Genomic DNA, 12,887 nt, shown 5'->3' on the forward strand with positions numbered 1-12,887 from the left:
TTTTTTTCTTTTAGAGAAAATGACATTTTAGTTTTTATCTCATTTTTTTTATCAAAAGCTTTCTATTCCATGATTATTTTTTTTTATTAATTTTGGTGTCATGTCCTTGGGAATCATAAGTAGTCCTATAAACTATACTGTATATAGGTAGTAGGTTAGCCAGGGCACCAGCCACCCATTGAGATACTACCCCTAGAATTATTGGGTCCTTTGACTGATCAGACAGTGCTACATTGGATCCCTCTCTCTTGTTACAACTCATTTTTCCTTTGCCTACATATATACCGAATAGTCTGGCTTATTCTTTTCCAGTTCTCCTTTATCCTCATACACCTGGCAACACAGAGATTACCAAGCATTTCTTCGCCCAAGGGCTTACCTTTCTGTACTATAATTGTTCAGTGGCTAATTTTCTCTTGATAAGGGTGGACATGACTATTAAGCTATGGTAAGCAGCTCTTCCAAGAGGACACTCCACAATTATTGTTCTCTAGTCTTGGTAGTGCCATGGCCTCTGTGCTATGATTGTCCATAGTCTCTTGCTTGAAGGTACACTCGGGCACACTAATCTATCTCACTTTCCTTCCTCTTGATTTTTTAAGTTTTTATAGTTTATATATGAAAGATTTATTTTGAGTTTGTTACTGTTCTTAAAATATTTTATTTTAGTTGTTCATTACTGTACTTCACTTAGTTTATTTATTTCCTTTCCTCACTGGGCTATTTTCCAAGTTGGAGCCCCTGGGCTTATAGCATCCTGCTTTTCCAACCAGTGTTGTAGTTTAGCAAGTAATAATGATTATAAGTTCATTAACGATCTCTACAGGTTTCTCTATACCCGTTTTTTTTTTGTCCCTGCATTTCATTGAACTTTAGCTTAATTTTACTCATATTCACTTTGTTCTAAAATTTCTATTTTCTCTATGCATCTCTTCTATCATCTTTTACAATCCCTCCTATGGTTCGCTAGATAGATCTACAGCATGTCATCTACAAATCTTCAAGTTGTTAAGATATTCCCCATTAATGATAATTCCTACATTTTCCTAATCTAAATTCTTGATAACTTTTCTTAATTGGAGTTTCCTCATCATCTCTATAATAAGTATTAGGATTGCTATACCTCCCATATAGATATTTTCATGCGATTAAACATAAGGTTCATTTATTCTTGTCTTTAAAGGGCTTTCATTAGCCTACTGCTGAAGTTTTTCTAATCAAAGGTTTTTACATATTGTATAAATGTCTTACATAAGGGTTTGTAATATTGTTGAATTTTCCATTAGCTGGTTAATTATACTGATAAGGTCCGTTGTTAGATACCCTTTTCTGAAGCCTGCCTGGTCTCTTGGCTGATTAAAGTCTAGCTGTCTTTCTATTCAGCCTAATATGATCTTTGTAAATTATCATCATCTCCTCCTCCGCCTATTGACGCAAAGGGCATCGGTTAGATTTCGCCAGTCGTCTCTATCTTGACCTTTTAATTCAATACTTCTCCGTTCATCATCTACTTCGCGCTTCATAGTCCTCAGCCACGTAGGCCTGGGTCTTCCAACTCCTCTAGTGAACGTTTGTTGAACTAATCTCTTTTGGGGAGTGCAAAGAGCATGCCCAAACCATCTCCATCTAACACCCATCATGATCTCATCCACATATGGCACTGAGTAATCTCTCTTATAGTTTCATTTTTAATCCTGTCCTTTAACTCCCAATATCCTTCCAAGAGCTTTGTTCTCAAATCTACTAAATTTATTGGAGATTGTATAATTTTCTTAGTAAATATTTCTTATTTTACTAAGAGTAAAGTTACTGGCCGGGATTTTTTCAGGTCTTTTGTCTCCTTTTTTTTTTGTAAATTATTATAATGATAAAGTTTTTCCAAATTGTAGGTATAGAGCATTCTTCCACATATTTTGTGTAGAGTTCATCATGGTTTACTACTGGAAAATCTCCTCCATCTATTGTATGTATATATATATATATATATATATATATATATATATATAATGTGTGTATATATACATCTATATATATATGATTTTATATATATATATACATATATATATATATATATATATATATATATATATATATATATATATATATATATATATATATAAAATGTCCAATATTCTAGGAGTGTATCTTCTGATACACCAATAAAGACAGAATTACTTTCGATTTAATAATGCAGTCAATTTCAATTTCTCTCTCTCTCTCTCTCTCTCTCTCTCTCCTGGTGTATGTATGCATTAACGTCAGATGTAAATATGAATTTAATTCCGTTTTTTATGTTTATTCATAAACTGTTGTTGTGCATACTCCTAGTATTATTATTATTTACTAAGCTACAACCCTAGTTGGAAAAGCAGGATGCTATCAGCCCAAGGGCTCCAATAGGGAAAATAGCACAGTGAGGAAAGGAAATAAACTACGAGAGCAGCAATGAACAACCAAATCAAATATTCTAAGAAGAAGCAACTACGCCAAAACGAATCTTTCATATGTAACCTATAAAAGCTTTAAAAAACAAGAAGAGCAATAAGATAGAGTGCCCAATTGTACCTTCAGGCAAGACAACTCTACCCCAAGACGTGGAAGACCATGGTACAGAGGCTATGGCACTATCCAAGACTAGAGGAAAATGGTTTGATTTTGGGGTGTCCTCCTAGAAGAGGTACTTACCAAACCCAAAGAGTCTCTTCTACTCTAACCAAGAAAAGAGTAGCCACTGAATAATTAGTGCTGTAGTTGACCCCTTGAGCGAAGAAAAGTTGTTTAGTAATCTTAGAGTTGTCAGGTGTGTGAGGACAGAGGATAATACGTGAATATGCCAGAAAATTAGGTGCATTCGTAGGCAAATGGAAAATGAACCGTATCCAGAGAGGAAGATGCAATATACTACTGTCTGACCAATCAAAGGACCCAATAACTCTCTAGCTGTAATATCTCAACGGGTGGCTGGTGCCCTGGCCAGCCTACTACCTACTTTTGCTAAATTAAGCGAGCTTGTATACTTTTCTGAATTTATTTCGATATGACATTTTTTTAAGGAGATTAAACCATGTGTTGAAACACTTGTCAAGGGGCAATAAAATTTTTGAGGGACCAAAATCAGTTCTCAGGGAAAACTTTGTCTGTTTTATCAGTTAACTTTTGTTCTGTTCATTGTCTTGGGCAAAACTATCGATAGAAGGTGGATATTTAAATGGGATTGCAATGCAGCTTGGTTACTGTAATCTTTTTTTTAATATCATTTGTAATATTGAAATGTGATAGTAACGAATCTACATGGCATGAAAACTCCATAACTCAATAATTATTCAATAAGTTTACCGGTTCTAAATGTAACATCTGTTTCAAGCAGCCGAGTGTTTAATTTGCGAGGTAACTGGCATGGTGGACTTTGTTGTTTCTGTAAAAATGAAAATAGTAGATACTGCCGCGAGAGAGTTAACTACTGCACTGTAATTGTTCAGTGGTAACTTTCCTCTTGGTAAGGGTAGAAGGGACTCTTTAGCTATGCTAAGCAGCTCTTCTAGGAGAAGGATACTCTAAAATCAAATCATTGTTCTTTAGTCCTGGGCAGTGCAGTAGCCTCTGAACCATGGTCTTTCACTATCTTGGGTTAGACTTCTCTTCCTTGAGGGTACTCTGTCACACTGTTCTATCTTGTTTCTCTTCCCCTTGTTTTGTTAAAGTTTTTAAATAGTTTGTATAAGAAATATTTATTTCAATGGTGTTACAATTCTTAAAATATTTAATTTTTCCTCGTTTCCTTTCTTCACAGGGCTATTTTCCCTGTTGGAGCCCTGGGCTAATAGCATCATGCTTTTCCAACTAGGGTTGTAGCTCAGCAAGTAATAATAATAATAATAAGATAAAACGAAAAAAAAAAAATCTTCTAAGAAATAAAAAGGTTCTCTTCGTAGAAATGTCTAATATGGAGAAATTTTTCATTTCTAAGGTCTCGCAAAGTAAAGCTTGAATATTACGAAAATCTCCAAACTTTGATGTAATTATAACTAAATAATCACCACATTCCCTTCAATAGTTCCTGAAAGAAGAATGAAATAAAAGATATGTGGAGGATTTAAATAATCCCCCCTCTCTCTCTACCACGAGAGAGAGAGAGAGAGAGAGAGAGAGAGAGAGAGAGAGGGAGAGAGAGAGAGAGAGAGAGAGAGAGAGAGAGAGAGAGAGAGAGAGAGAGAGAGAGAGAGAGAGAGAGGGAGAGAGAGAGAGTGTTATGTCATTATATATGAGCTGTAAATAAAGATAGTTTTCTCACACGAATCAAGTTGGAAGTGGAGATTAACTACAATCGATGATTATAGCATCTTGATTTTCCAACTAGGGTTGTAGCTTAGCTAGTAGTAGTAGTAGTAGTAGTAGTAGTAGTAGTAGTAGTAGTAGTAGTGCAAATTGATAGTTGAACAAATAGATGGAGGCGCTCTAATAATTAGAGTCATGTCCTAAAAGTGATTGTAGAGATTATTGCTTTATATATTTTATCTTATTACATAATGCATTTTCACCTTGCAATATCCAATCATGTGAAAATAGTTTCAAAAACAAAAAATTAGATCTAAAAGGGAACCACGAATTATTGGAATCCGCTTGAAAATTACCGAAATCCCCTACAATATCACTGCAAACACTTAGAAATCGATAAATAATAAATGTTTTTATTAATTTACATTATTTTTTAGTGAATTAATTAAATTAAATGTGTTTTTTAAAGCACTTTTCTATATACCCTTTACACAATATATAAAAGGGTACAAAAGGGTACAGAACCTAACAAACCCACCTAACCTAACCTAGTAGTTCCCAGGTCACAATCCCTAGCCGGGGCCAAGCGCCCGGACTCCCTTCCCAGGTCACAACCCCTAGCCGGGGGCAAGCGCCCGGACTCCCTTCCCATGTCACAACCCCTAGCCGGGGGCAAGCGCCCGGACTCCCTTCCCAGGTCACAACCCCTAGCCGGGGGCAAGCGCCCGGACTCCCTTCCCAGGTCACAACCCCTAGCCGGGGGCAACCGCCCGGACTCCCTTCCCAGGTCACAACCCCTAGCCAAGGTTCTACCTGCAAATATATATGAAAATATACTAGCTAAAAACATAAAAATAACGTATTTTAACCCTGGATAGGTACGGTGGGTCGTTTGCGACCCCGAGCGTCAAAAAAAAACAGGTTTTTCTCACGTGACTCACCCCTGTGACTGAATTTGTGGGTGATCGACCTGCAGGAGGTGTCTCCCCTACACGCTCTAGTAGTGTCCAGATGTGCATTGCTGTAGCTGTACTCCTTCCCCGATTTCTGAGACGCGTCGGGGTCGTTCGCGTCCGAGTTTACCCTTCTGAGGTAGTTTGCATAATTATCAAAGTTATTACGTATTATGAAATTGTCGTAGAATGGTGCAACTTGTATAGGTTATCAGTTGTGGAAAGTCTTGGTGGATTGTTTGGCTACCATGTGCATGTTTTTTTTTTTTAGTTAAAATGTCGTTAATCACCACGAGGACCATTTTACCGCGAGTGCCCCTTTTTCATTTTTTTCATTTTTTTGCCAAGTCATTTTTCCGTAAGATATTGCCAAATAGTGTCGTAAAACTTTTGCTTGTTTAGTGTTGGAAAGTGTGTCTAGATGATCTGGCTACCCATGCATGACTTTGTTTTTGTCAGATACGACGTAGTTATTGGTATATTGGGTATTTAACTGCGGTTACCAATTTCTGTTTTTTTTTCAATATTTGTAAAAATTACTACGTAGTAAGGAATTGCCGTATATTATTCATTTTTTTTTCATGTTTATGTGTTAGAAAGTGTGCCTTGATGGTTGGGCTAACACGTGCATGTCTTTTTTTTTATCTGAGATGTCGTATATTAGAATGTCGGGCATTTTACCGCGAGTGTCCCTTTTTAATTTTTTTTCATTTTTTTGCCAAGTCATTTTTCCGTAAGATATTGCGAAATAGTGTCGTAAAACTTTTGCTTTTTTAATGTTGGAAAGTGTGTCTAGATGATCTGGCTACCCATGCGTGATTTTGTTTTTGTCAGATACGACGTAGTTATTGGTATATTGGGTATTTAACTGCGGTTGCCAATTTGTTTTTTTTTCAATATTTGTAAAAATTTACTACGTAGTAAGGAATTGCCGTATATTATTGATTTTTTTTTCATGTTTATGTGTTAGAAAGTGTGCCTTGATGGTTGGGCTAACACGTGCATGTCTTTTTTTTTTATCTGAGATGCCGTATATTAGAATGTTGGGCATTTTTCCGCGAGTGCCCCTTTTTATTTGTTTTGCATTTTTTTGCTTAGTCATGTTACCGTAAGGAATTGGCAAGTAGTGTCGCAAAACTTATATTTTTATAGTGTTGGAAAGTGTTTCTAGATGATCTGGCTACCCATGCCTATTTTTTTTTTAGCCAGATATGGCGTATATATAAGTATGTGTTCGATTTTCCTGTGATTGCCATTTTTTCGTTTTTTCCCATTTCTTTCAAAATTACTACGTACTAAGGAACTATCAAAGAGTAATATTTCATTTATATGTTTATTTGTCGGAAAATATGCCTTGATGGTTTGCCTAGCACGTGGCTGAAATTTTTTTTTTCTGAAATGCCGTATATTAGAATGGCCATTTTTCCACGAGTGCCCCTTTTTATTTGTTTTGCATTTTTTTGCTTAGTCATGTTACCGTAAGGAATTGGCAAGTAGTGTCGCAAAACTTATATTTTTATAGTGTTGGAAAGTGTTTCTAGATGATCTGGCTACCCATGCCTATTTTTTTTTAGCCAGATATGGCGTATATATAGGTATGTGTTCGATTTTCCGGTGATTGCCATTTTTTCGTTTTTTCCCAATTCTTTCAAAATTACTACGTACTAAGGAACTATCACAGAGTAATGATTCCTCTAGATGTTTATTTGTCGGAAAATTTTGTTTACTTTTTTTTTGATTGAATATCATCAAATTTTTTTAGCTAAAATATTGTTTTACATTTTTTTTTTTCGATTTTATTTCCCTTCAAAAAAATTTTTTTGGGTCAGAATTTTAATTTTATAGTCGTAAAATAATCGACAATTATCCAGCAACCCACCATACAATTTTTATGCATATCCAATAATAATTAGATTAGTAAATAACACCTTGAAATTGACATACCCTTCCTACATTTCAAGTGGCAGATTAGGGAGTCTGAGTCAGTGTGGTTGGCGGCCATTTTGTGGACATATCCGAAGCGTAAGCTGCCCTATCTATATATATTCTTGTTCCCTATAGAATTTGTGATATTTTGGTATATTTTTACCTGCATAAATATCATATTATATATTAAATATATGTATTTTTTTACGAAATTTCCAAGTACTCAAAAAATTACCTTTAGATATGGCCCGATATAAATGTAATTTACAAAATAATGAAGATTTTTTTACATATTTCTATTTTAGGATAACATATGTTTATTCCCTAAAAAAATTAGCCACTTCCTATTTCATTTGGGTACCCAAAAAAATTCATGAAATTTGGACAATTTTTTTTGGCCAAAAAAAGTTACCCTTTTTTTCTCATTTCAGATCTTCACCTCCATGGGTCTGACTTCATCCAAAATACATCAAGATGTGTCCTAAACATTCAAGAATCAATTCCTAAAAGGATTTGTGTATATATGTATAAACTTTTTTTTTATGAATTTTTATGTCAGGTCTTTTTTTTTTTCTACTTAATTTTTTAAAATATTTATAATAAATAGTTTTTCTGCAGATGAGTAGTATTTATCTTTACAGTTGTTTTAAGCATTCATTGAAGTTTTTTTGGCAAAAGAAAAAAGGAGGTTACTGCAAAAACTGATTTTTCAAGAATTTTTTTTGGCGTCGGGGTCGTTCGCGTCCGAGTATACCCTTAAAGGGGTGTCCGAGGACCGTACCTATCCAGGGTTAATAACACATATTTATCAATTTCTAAGGGTTTTCAGTGACATTGTAGGGGATTTCAGTAATCTTCAAGGGGATTCCAGTATTTACCTGGGGATTCCAGTAATTCGAGGTACCGGTGTAGCAGGAAAATTTTCCCCCCTGACTGAAATTCCCCCCGGGAAAATTAGCCTAGGATTGATATTCCCCTGGGAAAAGCAGCCCGGGCTGTTATTCCCCCAGGGGGAATTTCAGCCCTAAGATATTTTTCCCCCCTTGGCCATTTCTCCCCAACCCTCCCTTACAGAGAAACTATTTTCATGAATTAAATAATCATGGTAAGTTTGACAAAATATTAGGAATATATATATATATATATATATATATATATATATATATATATATATATATATATATATATATATATATATATATAATGTTACGCAACGTTACCAATGTTATGATGCCATTGCTAACGTTAGCAATGCTATGATAATATTAACGTGTATTTTAAAGCATTTTTCCATATACCCTTTACACAAAATATAAAAAGGTACAAAAGGGTACAGACCCTAACAAACCCACCTAACCTAACCTAGAAGTTCCCAGGTCACAACCCCCCAGATCACAACCCCTAGCCGGGGGAAAGCCCCGGACCCCCTTCCCAGGTCACAAACTTGTGTTGGCAAGAGGTAATGCTGAACTGCGCACTCTAAAAACATTAAAATTAAAGAAATTAATGACTTACTTTTATGACCCGGTGTAATGGTCTATTTTTCCCCCCGTCTGAAATAGTGGTTACCTCCACCAAGCAAAGGGGGAATCTTGGCTCAGAGGGGGGAATATTATCCTGGGACAAAGTTCCCCCGGGGGATATATATCTTGGGCCATATTTCCCACCGGAGGGAATTTCGGACGGGGGGGGGGGGGGGGGGGGGGGGAACAGACCGTTACACCGGATCTAACATAACTTAACCCTGTGTCAGGTTCCGGGTGGCTTACAACGGCACCCGGGTGTAGCAAGAAAATCCGCCCCCTCCCCAGGGAAAATTAGTCTAGGATAGACCGCCCCCCTCCTGAGAAAAGAAGTCTGTGCTGTTATTCCCCCAGGGGCGAGGGGGGGGGGAATTTCAGACCTAGGATATTTTCCCCCTCTAGGCCATTTCTCCCCCCACCCCTCACATAGAAACTTTGACCTTTATCTCCATTGCAAATAAATCGTTCTCCCTTTATCTACCTCTTTCCAAATGGACACAGGTGGAAGGGAAAGAAACAGGAAAGTAAATGATTATTTAACACTTTCGAGATTAGTAAAAGGCCAGAGAACCTAACACATCCACCTAACTTAACCACGTAGTTCCCAGGTCACAGACTTAGACGGGTGCACGCCCCCAACCGCCATTCCCAGGTCACAGAACTACCCCCTTCCTAGGTAACAAACTTAGCCGGGGGTTAAGGCCCCAACCCCCCTTCCAAGGTCGCAGACCTAGCCACGGATCCCCCTACCCTCGTCAAAAACGAAAAGTAAACCTCACATAATTCCTTCCCTTAACATTAACACCTACGTCTCTCTCTCTCTCTCTCTCTCTCTCTCTCTCTCTCTCTCTCTCTCTCTCTCTTTTAGCAGTCTTCACAGTTGAATTACAATGAAAATGTGTTAGTCTTCAGTAAACGATAACTCAGAATCACACTTACGACACTTTAGAGTTTGAGGGATGACACAAAGACATTTTAAACAGGTGTTCACTGCATTAGGTATAGGCCTACCCTAAAAATCACCAAGAAATTTTAGTTGCTATATGTCACCAATGCCACACGCTTATAACAACAGTGGGGTTGGGGGAATCTTGGCCCAGAGGAAGGAATATTATCCTGGGACAAAATTCCCCCAGGGGTATATATATCATGGGCCACATTTCCCCCGGGGCAATTTCGGACTGGGGGGAAAACGGGACAGTACACTGGGTCCCCAGTTGCTTTCCGACCTACCCTTTTTAACTTGCTTGATCCGTGCTGGTTGTATATTATTCACGGTCTCAACACCCAAGGCTCAAGCTGCAGTCACATCTTTAAGTTTGTTTATGACCATATATGAAAAGAATTAACAGTAATGTCAGAGGTATAGACATTTTCAAGAAGATTACAAGTTCAAGACTAAGGATGAAGTGTGTGGGAATTTGGAAATGTTCAGATAAACGTTCCACCAAAGAATGTAATTCACAACAGTTAGTGTATAAACTGAACAAGGTTAAACAAACCAAATGACCACATCAGAAACTCAGAAATTGCAAAGCTTTTGACTTAGAATTGAAAAAAACTAGCAGAAAATACTGATCATGGATACTAAGGATGTCTTAAACTGTGGCCGTGTGTTAAAAAGAACCAGTGTAACAAGAATTGAATAAGATAAAATTTCATGCAAAAAAACAAAAAAAAACAATTTTAACAGTTTACAAACCTCCAAGAACAAATATCGGTGTGAAATGTTGAATGCTTTCGAACGAACATTATAAAACGACTGTGAAGGTTCTGTAGTCGAGAGTATGGTTCCCCTGCTGTATATGACCAGATACAGTCCTAAATAAGTAAATAACAACCATACTCACAGTACCACTTGTCAAGATTTCAGTATTATGAGATGATAATAAGCACCCCTTGGCTCTTGGTAGGCATTTCGGTAGGTTCAATCAGATATCAATTAAAATGCAAAATATATATTACAAAAATATTTGTACAACATATAACTCTATATCAATACAAACATAATATGTAATATACGAAATTAAAATCTACGAAACACAAAAATGACAGCAATGTGATAACTAGATGGTTAGCGACAAGTTGCCTTCAGCCGACATCAAGCAATTGTTATTTTGTAATAAACGGATTTTGAGCGAAGCGAAAAATCTATTTTTGGGTGAGATAGCCATGTCGTCCTGATGGAAGTTCCTATATGTAGCTTCCTAAGGGATATGTGTACTACAGTGATATTCCCAGAGAATTTTACCTTTAGGTATCCAGAATTCTAACTCCTGGCGCGAATATCCTTAAATTTCTCACAAGGATATCGCATAATATCAGAGGACGTATTCTTGACACACCACATAGCAATCTGCACCCCTAATAGCGTTTATGCTTCGAGGGGGAAGTGGCAGAATAGAAGGCGAGCCGTATCAAGGTTACCCTAGTTCTCATATTACTATTGAGTATCACAACAGCGCCATATCCAAGATGGCGAACATTCCTTATTTTGTAGAGAATTCGCTCGGTGGTGTTCCCTATTGATCTGACATTTAAGATCGATTTCTAGGTTTATTATTATGCATTCTCCAGCTTCTTTCACCTCTGGAAAGTTGAGTATTGTATCTTTACAATATGTGTTTTTTAGTTCCTGTCTCGCAGTGAAATTAGAGTAATTTATTGTGATTAAGAGCTAGGCCTGTTACCGGAGGCGCCATGGGCGCTGTCGTTCGTTGGGCATGTGTTATTTAGTTAGTAGAACGACATTCCCAGTTTTTAAAATTGCATTAATAAATTATTTATGAAGCTATTTAGGCATTTTATGTTTGTAAAGATATTTATATGCATATTTTTCCTTTTTCTGCGTCGATCGTATATGTCAGAGTTTTGGTGATATAGGTAACCGAGATCTTGCCTTGCCTAGGTAACCTAACCTAGGCAACATATACTTTCGACAATTCACCGGTTACCCTCGTGTATTGGTTATTTTTTCTTTGGGGATTGATATCTCCTAGAATTATCATATAACTGATACTCGTCTCTATTAGAGATTAAAGGGTAATCTCTCTTCCCTCTGAGGGTAGCCTTAGGCTACAACCCTAATGGGTCGGCCTTGAATTTTTAATTCAAGCATGACTAGTCTAGGGTTTTTCTGTCTCGTCCCTTAACAGCAAATGGCAAGTTTTGGGATTTGGTCAGAAACTCAGAGTATTTAGTCTTGTGCCGGCAGTCGGCCGGCAGGGTGAATAGTCATTCCCCTGCCGGCATAGGAGACTAGCCCTCCCTAGGCTACACCTGAAGTGGTTGTATGATGCTGCCATCTTCTCCCTGTGGCCTAGTAGACTAGTCCTATTCTCGCAGACCGAAGTTAAGCATTTTTTTTTATTTAAAAAGAAGGGTAAAATTCTCCCGGTTAATGTCCGTCAAAAACAACGATAGGGTTCTAGGGTTAATAAATCGTGGGTGGACATAATGCCTTTAAGAATGATGCTCGGATAAAGTGTCTTTTTGAGTCGAACCAATGTTGGGTCTATCTATTCCACAGGTGATTACCAGTAATAAGCTGCCATTCTGCAAGGATTTTCATGTCAAATTGTGATCTAGGGATACACACAAATAAAAAAATAGCAACCAGAATTTGCCCACCAAGGTAGTACCAATGCATAAAATTTTGGGTCTTGGCCCATGGACTATAACGTCTCTGACTGGTGAACGCCAAACTGGGGTTCCAGTCCCGCTCAAACTTTTTTGTTTGTTTGGTCGCTGCAACCTCACCATCCTTGTAAGCTAGGCACAGTGTAAAATCCGGACGTCGGACGTCGGATGCCGCCCGGGAGAATAGAAAATCGATTGTCTCACCGGGAAAGACGCGAAAATACACCTCTTTTTTTTTCTGTGACTGGTAATGTTCACTGATGCTTTCTGTTATTTTCTGAATAAATGTTCAAAATATATTGGTTTATTTTCATGTTATTGAGAATAATCTCAATCGGACGTCAACATTACACTATTTAACTGCCCGCTATTTTACCGTTAGGATAAAAGCCGGATGTCGCCAATCAGCAGTCACAGATAAGAATTTACCCGGCTGTAAAGTAACATAAGGAGAAAGGGCCTACCACTCCCTTTACCCTGCATTTAGTTGCCAATAGGTTTAGTATGATCCACTAACCAATTAAAATTAATGTAAAGGTAAATGTAAAAAGTTTTATCACAGACACAAATA

The sequence above is a fragment of the Palaemon carinicauda genome, chromosome 31 (genome assembly GCF_036898095.1).
Source record: "Palaemon carinicauda isolate YSFRI2023 chromosome 31, ASM3689809v2, whole genome shotgun sequence".
NCBI lineage: Eukaryota > Metazoa > Arthropoda > Malacostraca > Decapoda > Palaemonidae > Palaemon > Palaemon carinicauda.